The sequence below is a fragment of the Scylla paramamosain genome, chromosome 5, assembly GCF_035594125.1.
Source record: "Scylla paramamosain isolate STU-SP2022 chromosome 5, ASM3559412v1, whole genome shotgun sequence".
Classification (NCBI taxonomy): Eukaryota; Metazoa; Arthropoda; class Malacostraca; order Decapoda; family Portunidae; genus Scylla; species Scylla paramamosain.
This window is the reverse complement of record NC_087155.1, coordinates 26,922,569-26,942,555: the sequence shown is the minus strand read 5'-3', so window position 1 is coordinate 26,942,555 and position 19,987 is coordinate 26,922,569. Positions and strand designations below refer to the sequence as shown.

General features: G+C 44.2%; 1 protein-coding gene across 4 annotated transcripts in view; it reads right to left on the bottom strand.

The window, feature by feature from the left end:
* Positions 1-19,987, bottom strand: part of LOC135100756 (kinesin-like protein KIF13A) — a 172,316-nt gene that overhangs the window by 36,503 nt on the left and 115,826 nt on the right. Inside the window, exon 3 of one of the 4 annotated variants that reach the window (XR_010268904.1) lies at positions 11,150-19,931. The exons of the other annotated variants lie outside the window; for them this stretch is intronic. The gene's annotated coding sequence lies outside the window, so the exon portion shown is untranslated. Of the gene's footprint in view, positions 1-11,149; positions 19,932-19,987 lie in introns of those variants that run through there. 4 annotated transcript variants of the gene reach the window in all.

The window sequence follows — 19,987 nt, the reverse complement described above, 5'->3', positions numbered from 1 at the left end:
CAGAAGAAACGAAAAGAAATAAGAACGAGAAAGAAAGAAAGAAAGAAAGAAAGAAAGAGAGAGAGAGAGAGAGAGAGAGAGAGAGAGAGAGAGAGAGAGAGAGAGAGAGAGAGAGAGAGAGAGAGAGAGAGAGACATTCTTTTCCCCTGCCCTTCTCTCTCTCTCTCTCTCTCTCTCTCTCTCTCTCTCTCTCTCTCTCTCTCTCTCTCTCTCTCTCTCTCTCAATCAGACTTGAGACACAAAAGCTGAAAAAAAAAAGACTACAACACAAATGGTTCTTTTTGTGTCAATTTGTCGCTATTTGGGCCGTGCGCCATTCAAGCTAAGGAGGAGGAGGAGGAGGAGGAGGAGGAGGAGGAGGAGGAGGAGGAGGAGGAGGAGGAGGAGGAGGAGGAATGAAGAATAAAGAGAGCAAATGAGGAATGAAAGTGTTAAATCGGAAGAAAAGATGATGAGCGTAAAAACAAAATGAAGGAAAAGGAAGGAAATGATGAAGGAAGGATGGATGGAAGAAAGGAAAGAAGGAAGGAAGGAAGGACAGAAAAATACATTAAACAAACGAGAGAGAGAGAGAGAGAGAGAGAGAGAGAGAGAGAGAGAGAGAGAGAGAGAGAGAGAGAGAGAGAGAGAGAGAGAACGAAAAAAAAGACAAAAGGAGAACTTAAGAAAAAAACAACAAAGAAAGAAAAAGAAAAAAAGAAAAGAAGAAGAGCAACCTAAGAGAGACAGAGAGAACCAAAACACAGAATTACAGGAGAGAAAGAAAAACCAAGAAACGAGGAAGAGAAGGAAAGAAAGAAAGAATGAAAGAAAAAAGAAAAACAAATAAATGAAACAAAGGAACAGGAATAAAAAAAAAGCGAGAAAAAGGTATGAAAAGAAAATGAGTAAGGGAAAATAGATAAAGAACGACGATGCGATAGAATAAAGAAAGGAAATGGGGCAATACGGATGATGCAGGTGGAGGAAGGAAAGGGGAAGAAGTGAAGGAGAATCATAAAGAGAAAAATGGATCAGAGTAAAAGAGAAGAGAGAAACAAACAAACGACATATATTACCCAAAATGAGGGATGCTGATGAGGAGTGGGAAGATGGAGGAAGTAATGAGGGTGATAAATTAGGGAAGAGGGGAGAATGGATGAAAGAGAGACAAAGAGAAAGAGAGATAAAAGGGGAAAATAGTAACAGCGGAGAGGAATTCTTTTATCTACTCTCTCCCTTTTCTCTCTCCCCTACTTCCGAATTCCTCAGCTCTCTCTCTCTCTCTCTCTCTCTCTCTCTCTCTCTCTCTCTCTCTCTCTCTCTCTCTCTCTCTCTCTGGATCGTAACTTCTTAATTTTTTGGTCTTGGTTCATCAATTTCATCCCTATCTGATTCATTCTCTCTCTCTCTCTCTCTCTCTCTCTCTCTCTCTCTCTCTCTCTCTCTCTCTCTCTCTCTCTCTCTCTCTCTCAGCAAGTGAAATAAAGAAAATCCAAACTAATTTAACTTCAGCATCTTCTAATTTGTTCTCTACCTCATCCGACACACGCTCTCTCTCTCTCTCTCTCTCTCTCTCTCTCTCTCTCTCTCTCTCTCTCTCTCTCTCTCTCTCTCTCTCTCTCTCTTATCAGACTCGTATTTACTCAGACGAAAGAAATATTCGTCTCTGTTTGAAATTCCAAGTTTAGACGAAGATAGGATCCGAGAGAGAGAGAGAGAGAGAGAGAGAGAGAGAGAGAGAGAGAGAGAGAGAGAGAGAGAGAGAGAGAGAGAGAGAGAGAGAGAGAGAGAGAGAGAGAGAGAGAGAGAGAGAGAGAGAGAGATGAAATGGTGGTAAAAAGTAATGAGAGAAAGATGCAGGAATAATTATATGAAGGATGGAAAGAAAAGAAGGAAGAGACAAAGGAAGGATGGTCAAGAAAAGCAACTAATGAGGGAATGGAAGGGAGACAAAGAAAGGAAGGAAAGAAACAAAGAAAAAGAAGGAAGGAAAGGATGGAAGAAAAAGAAATAATGGATGAATGAATGAATGAATATTACAAGAGGAAAAACAAAGAGAAAGGAAAGAAAGAATGAATGAAGGGAACAAAGAAAGAAACAAAGGCGTGAGAAGGGAAACGTAATCAACAGTTAAAAAAGATGCACTAAATCATAAACAATAACAAAAAAGAAAGAGAACAGAAAGAAAGAAAGAAAGAAAGAAAGAAAGAAAGAAAGAAAGAAAGAACATGATAAAAAAGGGAGGAAATAAACAACACAGCAGAACAAAGAAAACTTAAGAAAAAAATAAATATAACCACAAATAACAAAAAAAAAAAAACACACACACAGGAAAAAACATTGATATATATACTCCGTCAAGAGTGTATCGTCTGTGCAGTGAGTTGATGTCACACACACACACACACACACACACACACACACACACACACACACACACACACACTTGTAAATGGTATCAACGGTAGACGAGATCAATACGTTGTGGTCACTACCCTCTCTTCCCTCCCACTCTCCCTGCCCTCCTGACCCACCCACGCACAAACCCACCCTTTCCCTCCCTCCCTCTCACTCTCTCCTCCCTCCACCTACATTCAACATGGCGCCTCCATGATCGCTTCTTGTGTTTACATTCCTCGCTTGCAACCGTCAGCCTCGACACGAACGGTTCACCTGCTTGTCTGATTTTTTCCTCCTCCTCCTCCTCCTCCTCCTCCTCCTCCTCCTCCTCCTCCTCCTCCTCTTCTTCGCACGCCACATGACCCAGATAATGCGGCGTCTTAAGTCAGTGAATCAATTAATCCATTCTTCTTCCTCCACTTTTTGTTCTACTATTACTACTACTACTACTACTAATGCTACTACTACTACTACTACTACTACTACTACTACTACTACTACTACTACTACTACTACCGCTCCTCCCTCTCCTCCGTTACAGTGACCTAGATTTCCAGACGTCACAATAAAAAGCATCTCCCATTCCAACGACCTTCTTCTGCTGACCTAATTTTTCTGTCCCTCCCCCATCGGCAGGAAATTAAAGTCTCGACAGAAGAATTGTCCACGAGAATAAATAAATAAAATAACCTTAACTACCAACTGAAAAAAAGTACAAAAAATAAGAGAAGTATCCCATTACATGTCGTTAATATTCTTTTATATCAAACTATATTTCTGTTATTTCTCTCCCTTTTCTTCTTGTTCCTCCTCCTCCTCCTCCTCCTCCTCCTCCTCCTACACCTACAATTTTTATTACCTATATATGCTTCATTTATCTTTTAAAATACCTACTTCTATTAGACTTCCTCTTTCTATCTTGCTTATCTTATTTCTCCTTCTCCTCCTATTCCTCCTTTTATTTTATTACTTATTTTTCCCAATTTTCTTCTTTTTTTGCATATTCTTCCTCCTTATCTTCTGCTAATGCTATTCCTGATCCTCTTCCTTTACTCCTTCCTACCTTCATTCTCTTATTTTCTTCCTTTTTATCCATTCCCTTAAATTTCCCCCCAGTTTCTTTTTCCTCCTTCTCCTCCTCCTCCTCCGCAACTTCTCCTCTTCTCTTATCCTTTTCTATTTTCTTACCCATATTTCCTCCCCATTCTCAATCTACTAACCCTCCTCCAGTTTCTTTTTCTAACTCCTCCTCCTCCTCCTCCTCCTCCTCCTCCTCCTCCTCCTACTCCTCCTCCTCCTCCTCCTGCCGTTCGCGTTATCTTCTCGCGACGCCCTTGTTACGTGATCTCAAGGTGAGGGTCTGAGAGTGGGGGGATGGCGGGGCGATGCTGACAGGGGGGAGAATGGGCGGGGGCGCGGTGGGGGTGGGGGTGGCGTTGTTGGGTGGGGCAAAGTGGGCGGAGTTGGGCGGTGTGTGACGCTGCCGCCGCTGCTCCAGCCACGCCGCAGTCAAGGTCACGCGGGCTAAACTAGGTCATCGCTTGGGGAACAGAGAGAGAGAGAGAGAGAGAGAGAGAGAGAGAGAGAGAGAGAGAGAGAGAGAGAGAGAGAAGCCTAACACGTATAAAACATAAAACAAACGTCATTCTATTCATGTCAGTACAAAATAAAAGAAAGAAGGGGGAAGAGAGAGACAAAAAGATAATCTGAGTAGAGGTGAAGGACGGATGAATAGATGGAGGGATTGAAACAGGTAAGAGTGAAGTGAGGTTGGAAAAGAAAGAAAGAAGGAAGGAAGGAAGGAAGGAAGGAGAAAAGTAAGTGATGGAGGAAGAGATGATCCAATAAGCTGACGATCACGAGAGAGAGAGAGAGAGAGAGAGAGAGAGAGAGAGAGAGAGAGAGAGAGAGAGAGAGAGAGAGAGAGAGAGAGAGAGAGAGAGAGAGTTAGCATGGAAGAGAAACGAACGCAGAGATAAGAACAAAATGAAGAGGAAAAAAGAATAACACACATACACACACACACACACACACACACACACACACACGCAGATGGGATTTCTAACCAATCTCAAACTTTTCCTCTATTTGGTATACATTTATACATACCCCCATCCTCTCTCTCTCTCTCTCTCTCTCTCTCTCTCTCTCTCTCTCTCTCTCTCTCTCTCTCTCTCTCTCTCTCTCTCTCTCTATCAGGGCAGCCGGTGTAATTATTCACTTAAGTTTCTGATCGGTACCAATTATCAGACCATCCCTCCAAAATAGAAGCCATATTTACTAACTGGCATCAATGGCGACCTGCGAGAGAGAGAGAGAGAGAGAGAGAGAGAGAGAGAGAGAGAGAGAGAGAGAGAGAGAGAGAGAGAGAGAGAGAGAGAGAGAGAGAGAGAGAGAGTATATGCGTCAATGTACAGGAGATATCTTTCAAGGGATGAGAAGGGAAGCAAAGAAAAGATGAGAGGAGCGGAGAGGAGAGGAGAGGAGAGGAGAGGAGAGGAGAGGAGAGGAGAGGAGAGGAGAGGAGAAATCATGAGGAAGTGGAGAAAATGATAAGGGAAAAGAGAAAAAAGAAAGAACAATAAGTGAAGAATGAAAGACGGGAGGAAGCTGGAGAGAAGATAACACGTAAGAGAGAAACAGGAAGAGAGGAGAGGAGGAGGGAGGGGAGGGAGGGCAGAAAAGTAAAGAATGGAGGGAAAGTAGAGAATAGAGGTCAGCATGATTGCACCCCACCCTCCTCTCCTCCCCATTCTCTTTGCTTCCTCTCCCCTCTCCCCTCTCATCTCTGACCCCACCCGCTGACCTCCATTCTCAGTTCCCCTTCCCTCCCTATCACTCCCCACCCCACCTTGACCCTCACACCTGGCGGCCATCACGAGCATCCCTCACGTGCCTCACTCACCTGACACCATCTTCCCGGTGCCACATGAAGCTGCTCCTTTAGTCACTCACTCACTTAATTAATCAGGCAATTCACTCAAACAGTTAATCAGTCAGTCAGTCATCTGCCTCTCGTGCTCTGGGTGATGTACAAAGGAATACGCAAGGAAGAAATTAACTGTAACGTTGTGATTTGAGGATGTTAGAGGGACTACACTATATTGTCTACCTATCGTACTCTATCCTAATCTAACATAACCTAACCTAATGATATTTGCAGGAGTTACAGGAAGGATAAGAGGTTGTATTATTGTCTACGTATCATACTTTCAGGTAACCTAACCTCATTTAACCTAACCTAACCAAACCTAACCAAACAAAATCAAACAGAATCTAACCTAACCTAACCTAACCAAACTTAACTTAACCAAACCAAACAGAATCTAATCTAACCTAACCTAACCTAGCCAAACTTAACTTAACCTAACCAAACCAAACCAAACAGAATCTAATTTAACCTAACCTAACCTAGCCAAACTTAACCTAACCTAACCTAACCAAACCAAACCAAACAGAACCTAACCTAACCTAACCTAACCTAACCTAACCTAACCAAACCAAACCAAACTTAACCAAACCTAACCTAACCTAACCAAACCAACCTAACTTAACCTAACCAAACTAACCTAACCTAACCTAACCTAACCTAACCTAACCAAACCAAACTTAACCAAACCTAACCTAACCTAACCTAACCAAACTTAACCTAACCTAACCAAACCAAACCAAACTTAACCTAACCTAACCTAACCAAACCTAACCTAACCAAACCTAACCTAACCTAACCAAACTTAACCTAACCAAACCTAACCTAACCTAACCAAACTTAACCTAACCTAACCTAACCTAACCAAACCAACCTAACCTAACCTAACCAAACCTAACCTAACCAAACCTAACCTAACCTAACCAAACTTAACCTAACCTAACCAAACCAAACCAAACTTAATCTAACCTAACCTAACCTAACCAAACCTAACCTAACCAAACCTAACCTAACCTAACCAAACTTAACCTAACCAAACCTAACCTAACCTAACCAAACTAACCCAACCCTAACCAAACCATACCAAACCTAATCTAATCTACTCTAACAATACTATTTACTCATGGGAACGATAGGAGGCCTTTTAGGGGAACTACTTAAACTACATCTACGTATCCTACTCTAACCTCACTTTACCTCACCTCACGATCCTATTTGCGGGAATTAGAAGAACGATACGCGATTGTTTGCTGTAATCACCTAAACTCTATTTATTTATCAAGGTTTGCTGATAAAGCGGATAAACAGGAAAAGACAAGGTTGATGAGAGAGAGAGAGAGAGAGAGAGAGAGAGAGAGAGAGAGAGAGAGAGAGAGAGAGAGAGAGAGAGAGAGAGAGAGAGAGAGACTACTAATTTTGTCCAGGTAAGGAGGAGAGCCAAAGGCGATACATGTCATGGGAAATTTACTGGAAAGATACTGAAGGCAAACTCATCCTTACCACGACCACCTACAGGAAAGGAAACTAGACGGTGAGGAAGAGGACTGACCTGGAAACTGTGCTGGAAAGGTGATGAGAGAGAGAGAGAGAGAGAGAGAGAGAGAGAGAGAGAGAGAGAGAGAGAGAGAGAGAGAGAGAGAGAGAGAGAGAGAGAGAGAGAGAGAGAGAGAGAGAGGCGGGAGGGGGGTTCGTGTCTTCTCCCTCGAACACGAAGAGAAACCAAGACGACACAGTTAACCCTTTCACTGCCGACTATTCTTTCTCGTAATCAACTACAATTTTTAAGACTTATTTTTCCGTACTGCACGTGCTTCTGTAGACTGGCAAAGATGAAATTGTTACTCATATTCCCTTTCCTTGATGTCCATCCTTAATTTATCACAGTGACCTCAGTGTTAACAGGGGACGACCGTAGCAGGAAAAGAGTTAAGGGGTGGCATGGAAATTCAAATACTACAAAAAAAAAAAAAAAAAAGTGTTGGGGAAAAAATACTATTAATCTTTATTTTCCTCCATAAACTGACAATGATGTGAAAATGTGGGAGATTAAAGAAGAAGGTTCGCGTTGACGATTTTAAAGGAAAGGTGCTGAAGAAGAAGAAGAAGAAGAAGAAGAAGAAGAAGAAGAAGAAGAAGAAGAAGAAGAAGAAGAAGAAGAAGAAGAAGAAGAAGAAGAAGAAGAAGAAGAAGAAGAAGAAGAAGAAGAAGAAGAAGAAGAAGAAGAAGAAGAAGAAGAAGAAGAAGAAGAAGAAGAAGAAGAAGAAGAAGAAGAAGAAGAAGAAGAAGAAGAAGAAGAAGAAGAAGACGATAATGATGATGATGATGATAAAAACAAGGAAGAAGTACAACAACAACAACAACAACAACAAAAACAAAACAACAACCTCAAAAACAACAACAACCTCAATGTTCTCTCTCATGTCTCTGTCTGTGGTAGCGAGAACACGTTAGGGAGGCTGTGTCTGTGTGTCTGTGTCTGTGTCTGGGTGGTACAGGCGTGGCTGGGTCTTGAGGCTCCGAGGAGTACCGCCTGCTCCCTGGTCCTGCCACGCCCCCAGGACACCCCAGGGGAAGCAGCAACAGGTTCACGCCTCCTGACTACTGCTTTCTATGCCTCTTTTGGGATTACGGGTCTCTCTCTCTCTCTCTCTCTCTCTCTCTCTCTCTCTCTCTCTCTCTCTCTCTCTCTCTCTCTCTCTCTCTCTCTGCATTATTTACTTTTTTTTTCTGGAAACTTTGTTGCTGCTGTTTTTCGTTTATAATATAGGTGCATGACAGCGCTTTTAAGAGAGAGAGAGAGAGAGAGAGAGAGAGAGAGAGAGAGAGAGAGAGAGAGAGAGAGAGAGAGAGAGAGAGAGAGAGAGAGAGAGAGAGAGAGAGAATCATTACCTAACTTTAATACTTCTCACTAATATTAATCTTCCTCAAACTTTTACTTACCAACATTTAAAAAAAAAAATACTATGAAAAAAAAATAAGACCAACAAACTTTTCTATAAATATATTCACAATCCTTCCTTCCTTTTCTGCGTGTGACTTGCGATGATTTGATCCAAACTTCTTAACTTCTTCCTTCTTTACTTTTCTCTACTTTCCTTACTTTCTTTTTTTCTTTTATTCCGAGATTCATTCATTCCTACAAAATTAAGACACGCCAAAAAAAAAAAAAAAAGGGAAAGAAAAATAGTTGTACTCATTTTTACAAGTACAATATAAAAGCATAATGAATTTTCTCCTCGCTTCTATTAGATTTCCTCACACTGACAAATCTAAAACAAAATAATATAATGTAAATAAAAAAAAAAATCACGTGACACTTTCCTTCCTTCCTTCCTTCCTTCCTCACATATTCACAAATTTCTTTCTTTTCCTTTACTTTTTTTCACACGTCAGTCTTTCAAAACAAATCTTCCTCACATCCAATCTCTCTCTCTCTCTCTCTCTCTCTCTCTCTCTCTCTCTCTCTCTCTCTCTCTCTCTCTCTCTCTCTCCGCGACATGTTGCGTAAGAAAAGCAGTCAAAAGTATGTAATATTTTTTTCCTTTTCCCATAAAACCCTTATCTTTTTTTTTTTCAGGGGAGAAAAAGAAAGTAAGAGAGAAGGAAAGGGAAGAAAAAGTACGTTCTTCCCTTTAAATCAGAGAGAGAGAGAGAGAGAGAGAGAGAGAGAGAGAGAGAGAGAGAGAGAGAGAGAGAGAGAGAGAGAGAGAGAGTTACTAAACAATAAAAAAAAAGTTTACCACGGATATTTTCAGTAAACTCTGTATAAATTGATTCTCTCTCTCTCTCTCTCTCTCTCTCTCTCTCTCTCTCTCTCTCTCTCTCTCTCTCTCTCTCTCTCTCTCTCTCTCTCTCTCTCTCTTTCTTTTGTAATAGGAATTGGAGAGATAAAATAAGAAAAAGATGACAATCTCTCTCTCTCTCTCTCTCTCTCTCTCTCTCTCTCTCTCTCTCTCTCTCTCTCTCTCTCTCTCTCTCTCTCTGGCATGGGTGTATCCTTGGCCTTATCTGACCTTTACAGACACGACCGCAGGGAGAAAAATGGCAAAGATACAAGGGTATTGGACTGGCCGGAGGAGGAGGAGGAGGAGGAGGAGGAGGAGGAGGAGGAGGAGGAGGAGGAGGAAGAAGACGACGAACAACAACAGCAACAGCAACAAGAACAATTGCAAGTAAATCCCTCAACTAAGCGAGAGAAGAACTAGGACTTCAGCAGGAACGACCCCGACAAGACACGTTATGTTATCCAAACACTATCACACCTTTTGAATGATACGTGCACATCCATCACATCACGTCCTCTTCATTGGGTTTAGGTCGCAGTCTAAAATTATCGTTGTTCTTGATCTTTTTCTTCTTCTTCTTATAATTACTATTAAAAAAAAACTTCCTGCTGGTATGACTCAAGAGATGCATTCCGTCGCCCACTGCAGGAGGTGCCGGCCATCCACGAGCCAGTGCTGAGTGTGGCCGCCGCTGCCTGGGATGACTAATACTTGCATTTGTCGACCTTGAATTCCTCCTGACATTCGCTGGGCCGACAAGCTGATCGATCTACATCTTGCTGCAGCCTTTCTTTGTCAGGTGTCGTAAGAGGCAGAGCAGAAGGAGAGGAAGAGGAGGAGAGATACATATTCAGAGGTAAACAAACTGCAACAGACCTTTTGCTCCCCACTATGCTGTTTGATAAAGAAAAGACGTTTAAAGAAGATAAGTTCCAGCAACAGGAAGACTGGGAAGAGAAGGGAGGAGGAAGAGGAACACCAAGGAATACAAAGGAATTCCAAACAGTAACATACCCTGATGTCCTGACTAGACTGTATAGGTAACTATTCTACTCTATTAGTGGGAGAGACAGGATAGCACTGAAGAAGGCTCCTCCCCGCCCACTCCACCATCCCTCCAGCCGAAGCTCGCCGGAAAAAGGAAATGGTACCACGTTGTATAGAAAAGCAACATGGAATTTGAAAGGAAAGTAAGGGAGATCTACATACTCGTACAATGCTAATATTTGAGTCATCTGATGAGAAGTTTTCCCTATTGTAAATTTTTGATTCACTAGGATACATTTAACTAGATGACTATAATGAAAAGGAGGAGGAGGAGGAGGAGGAGGAGGAGGAGGAGGAGGAGGAGGAGGAGGAGGAGGAGGAGGAGGAGGAGGAGGAGGAGGAGGAGTAGAAGGAGGAGGAGGAGGAGGAGGAGGAGGAGGAGGAGGAGGAGGAGGAGGAGGAGGAGGAGGAGGAGGAGGAGGAGGGGCAGACTGGAATGAGCTGTGAGGGTTGGTCATGCTTAACAGTTTCTTTCCGACAGCCCATTTTCTTTAATCACTCCTAAAAATATGAAAGAATCAGTACACCACCCGGAGAGAGAGAGAGAGAGAGAGAGAGAGAGAGAGAGAGAGAGAGAGAGAGAGAGAGAGAGAGAGAGAGAGAGAGAGAGAGAGAGAGAGAGATTTAGGAGAGGAAAACCCAAGAGAAATTAAAGAATAGTTAACTTTTTTTAGCCAAGGGAGAGGATTATAAAAAAGAACAAAAATAAAATTCTACAACTAGGAGGAGGAGGAGGAGGAGGAGGAGGAGGAGGAGGAGGAGGAGGAGGAGGAGGAGGAGGAGGAGGAGGAGGAGGAAAGAGAAAAAGAGGAAGAAGCGACCAGGGATATGAGGAGGGGAAAAAAGTATTTACAACCTAAATTAGATTTCACATGAGAAGAAAATTTGGCAGGACTGAGAGGGAAAAGATATTAGGAGGAGCATCTGAAGAGAGAGAGAGAGAGAGAGAGAGAGAGAGAGAGAGAGAGAGAGAGAGAGAGAGAGAGAGAGAGAGAGAGAGAGGAAATGGAGGTTGTAGGGGAAGATAAGGGTGAACTGATAGCAGGGGGCGGCACAAATGGCAGGGAGTGTAGCAGGGGTGAGACAGGGTGTGACAGGGGTGAGGCAGGGGAGGGGGGTGGCAGGGGCAGGGGTAGAGTATGAGGTAGCTTAAGGACTGATCAATACAAGGGAGTGAAGGCCAGAGGGAGGTGGAGGCGGTAGAGGAACTATTACTCTCTCTCTCTCTCTCTCTCTCTCTCTCTCTCTCTCTCTCTCTCTCTCTCTCTCTCTCTCTCTCTCTCTCTCTCTCCTATAAATCAATTTCCAAACGCCCTCTTTCCATCTTTCCCGATTCCATTTCTATTTCTAAGTCCCTCTCTTCATCATCCTTCCCCCAACCCTCTCTCTCTCTCTCTCTCTCTCTCTCTCTCTCTCTCTCTCTCTCTCTCTCTCTCTCTCTCTCTCTCTCTCTCTCTCTCTCTCTCTCTCTCTCTCTCTCTCTTGTTTGGCTCACCGGTTTATTTACACACACACACACACACACACACACACACACACACACACACATACCTCAAGGCGTTCTGAGTTGGTCTTATATCTGAACATCACGAGCAAGACATGTATTTTGGATCTAATTGAAGGTCAGGTCAGCTATACTTGTACAGCCTAAGGTCGTAGTAGTAGTAGTAGTAGTAGTAGTAGTAGTAGTAGTAGTAGTAGTAGTAGTAGTAGTAGTAGTAGTAGTAGTTCATATGTTCTTATTTCTTTCTATAGTAACTCTCAGAACTGTAAACTTGACCTCCTTCAGGGCCTTCGTCAGTAGAGCCATGTTTATTTCCCCAACCCCCTGTTTCCTTATTGTGGATCTGTCACCTCGAACCTCCTTCAGAGCCTTCGTCAGTAGGTTTAGGTATCTTTTCCTTATCCCTGCACCTGCTTCCTTGTAGTGGAGCTGTAATCTCTAACCTCCTACAAAGCCTTCGTCAGGAGACCCAGGAATGTTTTGCTATCTCTGTGTGTAACTGCTCCCTTACAGTGCCTTACAGTGCCATCCATCCATCCATCCACCCATCCACCCATCCATCCACCGCCAAGCTCCTGCCTCCATGCCCACCTGCCGCCGCGCCCTCCGCTGCTACACTACTTCGATCTCCCATTCCCGTTCCCCTTCCTCCCCTCCCCTTCCTCCCCCGCCAGGCTTCTCTCCGCCCACTCCTCCCGCCCAGCCACTCGCCCCGGCCGTGAGTGGCGGGCGGCTGGGTGGGGCTGGTGGGCTGTTGGTGGGCGGAGGTGGGCGTGAGGGAGAACCAGAGGCAGGCAGGCGCAGACTCCTCCCCCGCCTGCAGGAGCCGCCGCCCTCTGCGATCCTGACCCGCCACGCCACGCCCTCTCCTCCTCCTCCTCCTCCTCTTCCCAGTCCTCTTTCTCCTCCTTCGCCTCCTCCTCCTCCTCCTCCTCCTCCTCCTCCTCCTCCTAAGTTCCTGGACTATTTATACATAGTTTTATATTTTCTCGTATTTTTCCAGTCATTTGTGTTTTTTCTTGTATTCTCCTCCTCCTCCTTTGCCTCTTCTTCTTCCTCTTTCTCCTCCTCTTCCTCCTTCAGCACCCTCGTAACCCCACTCAGCACCGGCCTCAAGGATTGCCCGCCCTTCCTCCCTCCCTTTCAGCCTCGCCTCCTCCTCCTCCTCCTCTCCAGTTGCACTTCTTTCTTCCCCCTCCGCTTTCCATTCATTTTTTTTTCTTCATGCTTTCTTTTTTCATCTCTCTCTCTCTCTCTCTCTCTCTCTCTCTCTCTCTCTCTCTCTCTCTCTCTCTCTCTCTCTCTCTCTCTCTCTCTCTCTCACCTTCCTCTATTGACTTTGTTCTAATACTTTCTCTTCTTTCTCTGCCAAATGTTTCCTTCTCGTTTCTCGTCTATTTCACTTCCCTTTTTCGTGCTCATTTGTTCTTCTCCTCCTCCTCCTCCTCCTCCTCCTCCTCCTCCTCCTCCTCCTCCTCCTCCTCCTCCTCCTCCTCCTCCTCCTCCTCCTCCTCCTCCTCCATCTCCCTTTCTTTTATGGTCTTCTGAATTTTCCTTTCGCTCCTCCGTAACATCTGTCTTCACCTGCTCCCTTCCCCCCATTCATTCTTCAGCTTCCTCCTCCTCCTCCTCCTCCTCCTCCTCCTCCTCCTCCTCCTCCTCCTCTTATCCTTATGACCTTGGCCTTGGAACAATAAGCTCTGATATACATTTCTTTTGTTTTATATTGTTGTGAATTTAGTTTCCTTTTATTTTTTTACTGTTAAACACGGTTACTACAATATGTTTTATTCCTACTGCTACTACTACTACTACTACTATTATTATTATTATTATTACTATTATTATTATTATTATTATTATTATTATTATTAAGTAATAAAGTAATTTTCTGTTCCTTTCACTTACCTATTTATTTTTCATATATTTATGCATTTTTTTCTTTGTTTTTTTGTTTCTTTTTCATCAAAGTATCGTTCTTTTCGTGCTTTTTTTCTTCTTGTTTTCCTTTTATATTTTACTTATTTAATTTATTTTTTTATTGCATCATTTTAAAATCTTTATAGTCATGTCCATCTATTTTTTTTATTCACTTTGATATTTTTTTCTTCTTCTTTAGGTCGAGTGGCTTCTTGTTTTTCTTCTGTTTTCTTTCTTTTTCTTTTCCTTCAGATGTGATTTTTCAGTGCAAGTGTTTTTTTCTCTTCACAACATTTTTTCTTTCCCGGTATTTCGTGGCATTTTCTTTTTTTTTTCACCCTCACATTACCAAGTCCATTTAGGTGTTCTCTTTCACCCCAACACACGAGCAGCCTCCGGAACGCTTACACACATTCTCTCTCTCTCTCTCTCTCTCTCTCTCTCTCTCTCTCTCTCTCTGAACGCTAGCTATTTATCTATCATCGAACCTGCCTTTACGTGTGAGTGTGAGAGAGATGTCAAACACCCCCAGTCACGTAGCCAACACAAACTACCCTAATAACAACATACATCTACCGTCTCCCCACCCCATCACAGCTTCCTCAATGGACGCCACCCTCACACCATCCCTAGCACTGCTCTTCGGCCTTCGCGCCCTCCCCAACACTCCTCTTCGGGTCAGGAGCAAAGTGCCGTGTTAGTCTCCCCCATTCATGGCAAGGCAGAGGGCGATGAGGCAGGAGTTGGGAGAGCTTTTGTTCCTGTTTGTTTAATGGCTTTTTTTTTTTTTTTTTGGTTGATTGGCTGGTTGGTTGAGTGGTTAGTTAATTGGTTGGTTCTCTGGCTGGTTGGTCGGCTGGTTGGCTAGTTAATTGGTTTCTCAGTCAGTCAGTCAGTTAGCTACGTAGGTAAATAATTCAGTCAGTCAGTCAGTTAGTAAGGAAGGAAGGAAGGAAGGAAGGAAGGAAGGAAGGAAGGAAGGAAGGAAGGAAGGAAGGAAGGAAGGCAGGCAGGCAGGCAGGCAGGCAGGCAGGCAGGCAGGCAGGCAGGCAGGCAGGGAGGGAGGGAGGGAGGGAGGGAGGGAGGGAGGGAGGGAGGGAGGAAGAAAAAGCACCATTCAATTCAGTCAGCCAGCAAGTCAAAGCACTATTCCACGTAACCAGCCACCCAGTAAATAAAGCAGTCACTCAGAAGCCCCAAGCTGCTCAGTCAGTCAGTCAGTCAGTCAGTCAGTCAGTCAGTCGGTTATCCAGCCAAAGCATCTATTCCTCTATCCATCCAACAGCCAGCCAGTCAACCAGAAAATCACTCATCCACTCAGCCAGCCAGTCACTCCGCCTCTCAGCCACTTAGCCAGCCAGTCACTCCGCCTCACACCCACTCAGCCAGCCAGTCACTCCGCCTCACAGCCACTCAGCCAGCCAGTCACTCCGCCTCACAGCCACTCAGCCAGCCAGTCACTCCGCCTCACAGCCACTCAGCCAGCCAGTCAGTCCGCCTCTCAGCCACTCAGCCAGCCAGTCACTCCGCCTCTCAGCCACTCAGCCAGCCAGTCACTCCGCCTCTCAGCCACTCAGCCAGCCAGTCACTCCGCCTTTCAGCCACTCAGCCAGCCAGTCACTCCGCCTTTCAGCCACTCAGCCAGCCAGTCACTCCGCCTCTCAGCCACTCAGCCAGCCAGTCACTCCGCCTCACAGCCACTCAGCCAGCCAGTCACTCCGCCTTTCAGCCACTCAGCCAGCCACGGAGCCACTCAAGGCAGAAACACAAAACTTTAAGAGTAATGTCGCGAGTCTACATCTTTTTACGCGGTGCTCTCGTGGTGTTTACTGCAGCACCAGAGGCTTTATGGGGCTAATGAAAAGTTATTGTTGTTTGTTTTACTGGTATTGCTGCTGCTGCTACTACTACTACTACTACTACTACTACTACTACTACTACTGTTTCAACTTACGCAGCAATGACTACTATTTCTACTACTATGATTCTATTAATTATATTATCACCACTTTTGTTGCTTTTTACAAACGGTTTCCAATGCCACTACCAGTTCTATGATGCTGATGATGGTGATGGTGATGATGAAACGAGAAATACAAATAAAATAACAACAACAACAACAATGAAACTCCAACAAAACAACTAAAATAACAACTATTATTACTATTACTATTACTACTACTACCACTAAAGTACAACAAGTTACTACTACTACTACTACTACTACCACCACCACCACTAGTACTACTAATACTATAAACACTAATAATATTTCCGCATTATCAACACCACCACAACTATCGTCACCACCACCACCACCACCACCACCACCATTAATATAAGAACATCCGCACTTGCCAATGTCACGCAGGAACAAATGCCTCAATATTAACCAACACGACACAACTTTAAACACGCGCACTTTAAACTACACATCGCTCTGCCAGTGCACGGAAATTACAGGGAAACAGAACCTAACATGCGCTGCGCTTTGTTCATTATTTTTTGTTACTTTTTTTTTTTTTTTTTTTTTTGCGAGCCCGAATGGAAATTTTATGAAGGGCAACACACGGCAATGGGTTTGTTTGATTGGTCGACGCGAGACTGAATAACATGATAACACCTTTTTCTATCCCCACCCCCTCCCTCCACCTCCACCCCCATTCACCGTTCAGTCAAGCATTATTAGGTCAATGATAGTAGAAATAGCTCGCGCATGACCGGCTGATTGATAACAAGCTGATCTGGACGGGTGAAACTAACCTACTTCTTCAGTCTCCCCTATGGACATTTATATTCCACGTTTTTCTTTTTTTCTTTTACTTTTTTTTTTTTTTTTTTTTTATTCTGTCCCTTTTCCGTCTTTTTTTTGTTTCCAATTAGCGCTTTCATCACACGCTTCACAAGTTCGTTATTTTTCTTTTTTTATGCAGATTTGACTGAAGTTCTCTCTCTCTCTCTCTCTCTCTCTCTCTCTCTCTCTCTCTCTCTCTCTCTCTCTCTCTCTCTCTCTCTCTCTCTCTCTCTCTCTCTCTCCTGTGTGTGTGTGTGTGTGTGTGTGTGTGTGTGTGTGTGTGTGTGTGTGTGTGTGTGTGTGTGTGTGTGTGTGTGTGTGTGTGTGTGTGTGTGTGTTAATAATAATAATAATAATAATAATAAACGGTTTATTATTTAGGCAGTTAACAAACTGAAAATGTACATAGGGGGTGGGGAAAAACTTAACATTAATCCTAAAGGTAAGTCTAATCTAGGAGGGAAATACTAATGATTGATGGCTCGCACCATGGTGGGAATCGCACTGAGTCTGTACCGGTCCGTGCGCGGCGCCTTCAGGGGCGTTATTTTGTTGTGGTGTCTGGTGGCACGGACCGGGCGAGGCGCGTCAGGCGGCAGCATGTTTCTGAGACGTGGATGATGCAGTAGTCCCCTTCCAAACTTCTCCTGAGCCTCTCGGTGCCTGGTGGATATTCTGGACAGACTCAGGGTGGTCAGGGCTTCTTCGTAGGTGGTGTATGCAGGGCCAAGGATGACCCTGCACGCCCTTTTCTGCACACTCTCTAGCTGTAGCTGTTGAGTGTGTGTGAGGGAGGAGGACCACGCTGGGGAGGCATACATGAGTTTGGGGAGGATGAAGGTAAGGTACACCCCCCTTAACTCATCTGTCGGCGTCCCCAGCGACCTGAGTCTGCGCAGCATGTACAGCCTGTAGGTAGCTGATCTTACGGCGCGTGTGTGTGTGTGTGTGTGTGTGTGTGTGTGTGTGTGTGTGTGTGTGTGTGTGTGTGTGTGTGTGTGTGTGTGTGTGTGTGTGTGTGTGTGTGTGTGTGTGTGTGTGTGTGTTAATAAATTATATGTCGATCTATCTACAAATACATACCTATCTCTGTCTGTCCATCTATCTATCTACTTATCTATTTATCTATTCAACCAACTACATACCTATCCATCTATACATCCATCTATTCACCTACCAATCTATTCACTTATCCATCCAACTATCTATACGTCTGCATGTGCTAACCTCCCACGCATCCAATTACCCCTCACTACTTCAAGCATTCACTCAAACACAGCTAAGAAAAAACCTGCTTCACTTCCCCGCACCACGCATCAGTAATGACTCCTTGCCTTTATTCCTTTGTTCCTCTGTTCCATCGCACCTTCGCCAGCTCAGTTTCTCCTCGTTAAGCAACATTCCTCTTCCACAAAGCGTGCAATGCAAAACATCCACCAGCAATGCGTCTAGACAAGATACAATTTTCAAGCTCAATGTTTCGTGTAAGACAAGTGAAATGGAGCAGAGCCACGGTGCGTATTTCAGTATCTTTGACCTGTGATGTTTTCCAGGCCCTCTTTTGTCTTCTTTCCAGGAATCCTTCGAGTCTTTTGGGGTCATCTTGTTTGACTTACAAAGGGCGTGGCGGTGCTGAGGGATGAAAGAGATGAGGTGCTGATTCTCGTGATATGATGCTTCAGTTGAGATGTTATAAAAGGTATTCTGGTTCATTTGCTGAGATTCTGACACCTTATTTCAAAGACGCTGTTTCACCAATGCATGAGTTAACCAGCACCGTCACTCTCTTCATCCCTCTCGCTGGTAAGATCTGGAACTTTCTGTCCGCCTGTTTCTGGTGTCCTCTCTTCTTGTGACCTAAACTGTTTCAAGAGAGGAGTATAGGGGCGGCACCGCAACTAAACTAGTCTTCGATTTAGAAATCTTACTGTTGTATTAATGTATTTACTCTTTTTATCGTTATATTTTTTAACCGCAACATTTATTTATTTATTTTTATTTATTTATTTATTTTTTTTTGCGCCCTTTGCCTACATAAGCTAAACAAGCACACCACGACACAACTAGATTTAAATATTACCATAACCTTAACTCAACCGAACAAACTTCACCGTAAAAGTCACAAATGCACTGGCGTCACGGGAAAGTATCAATACAGTCAAAACCTGAAATACTGACTGGTGAGCTACCGCCTGACAGACATTCACGTCCACAATGTCGCTTAGTCCAGTCCCCAACATGACAACGGCAGTGAGGTTGCGTCATTGCGTCATCGCTCGCCACCCAGCCATACCATTCAGCAGGCCAATGCGTCAGTACAGACCGCGGGAACCATCACCATCACCATCACCATCCCCACGTCACCGCCACGCTCCTGACTTGCCGGAATGACCTTTAGCCGATAAAACTTGCCGGTAACATTTATCCGGGAGCGGCAGCGCGTCACGGGAAGCTTAGCGCCTCTTTCACCTCCGCGCCTCGGTGTGGCAAGGGTGTCTATTGCAATGGGAACACGCGGCCGGGTTATGACGGGCGGCGGGTGGCAGCGGGTTCCCATCACGCGGAGGGGCGGCCTATTTGTTTTCCGGAATCTGCCGAGGAGGAAGAGAAAATGAGCCTTAATGATCTTCTTGTTCCTTTCTTTTTTTTTTTCCTTCTTCTTCTCTATTTTCTTTGTTTCGTGTTCACTCCCTTCATTTTCCTTGGTTTTTGTTCTCCTCCTTCCTTTTACTTCCTTCTTGTTTCCTTCTTTCCCTTTTCTTCCTTCCTTTTCCTTCCTTCTTGTTCCTTTCCTTTTCCTTCCTCCTTGTTCCCTTCGTTTCTTTTCCTTACATTTTGTTCCCTTCCGTCCTTTTCCTTGCTTCTTGTTCTTTCCTTTTTCTTGTTTCTTGTTCCTTTCCTTTTCCTTGTTTCTTCCTCCTTCCTCCCTTTCTTCTTCTTTCTCTCTGCTTCTTCCCTGTCTCTTCCTTTCTAGTTTCTGGTTCTCTCTCTCTCTCTCTCTCTCTCTCTCTCTCTCTCTCTCTCTCTCTCTCTCTCTCTCTCTCTCTCTCTCTCTCTCTCTCTCTCTCTCTCTCTCTCTGGTTGTCTTTCTACTTGGTATTCCCTATCCCTTTCATTTCCTTCTTTCTCTATTTCATTTCTCCTGCTCCTTCCTTTATCTTCACTTGGCCTCTTCCTATATAGTTCGTTTCCCCTGGTCCTTTATTTCTTTCTTTATTTTCCTTTTCCTCTCCCTTCCTTTATCTTCAATTGTTCTCCTCTACTTCATCTTCCCTGTCCCTTGATTCCTCTTACTTTAGTCTCTCTCCACTTTCCTCTCCCTTCCTTTCACTCTCTACCTGTCCTTCCCTTTCCTTTTCTTTACCTTCTCTCTCTCTATTTCACCTCCCTTCTCTCTTAATGCCTCTTACCTTGTTCTCTCTCTCTCTTGTTCGTCTTCCCTGTCCCTTAATTTAACTTACCTTATTCTCTCTCCAGTTTGCTCTCCATCGTCTCCTTTCTCTCACCCACTCACCTGTCCTCGCCCTGTGCCCAGCCATCCCCGGTCAGTCCTCAGCCTCCCACACGTACCTGCAACACACACACACACACGCCACACGTTACTCATATCCTGACGTGACCACTCC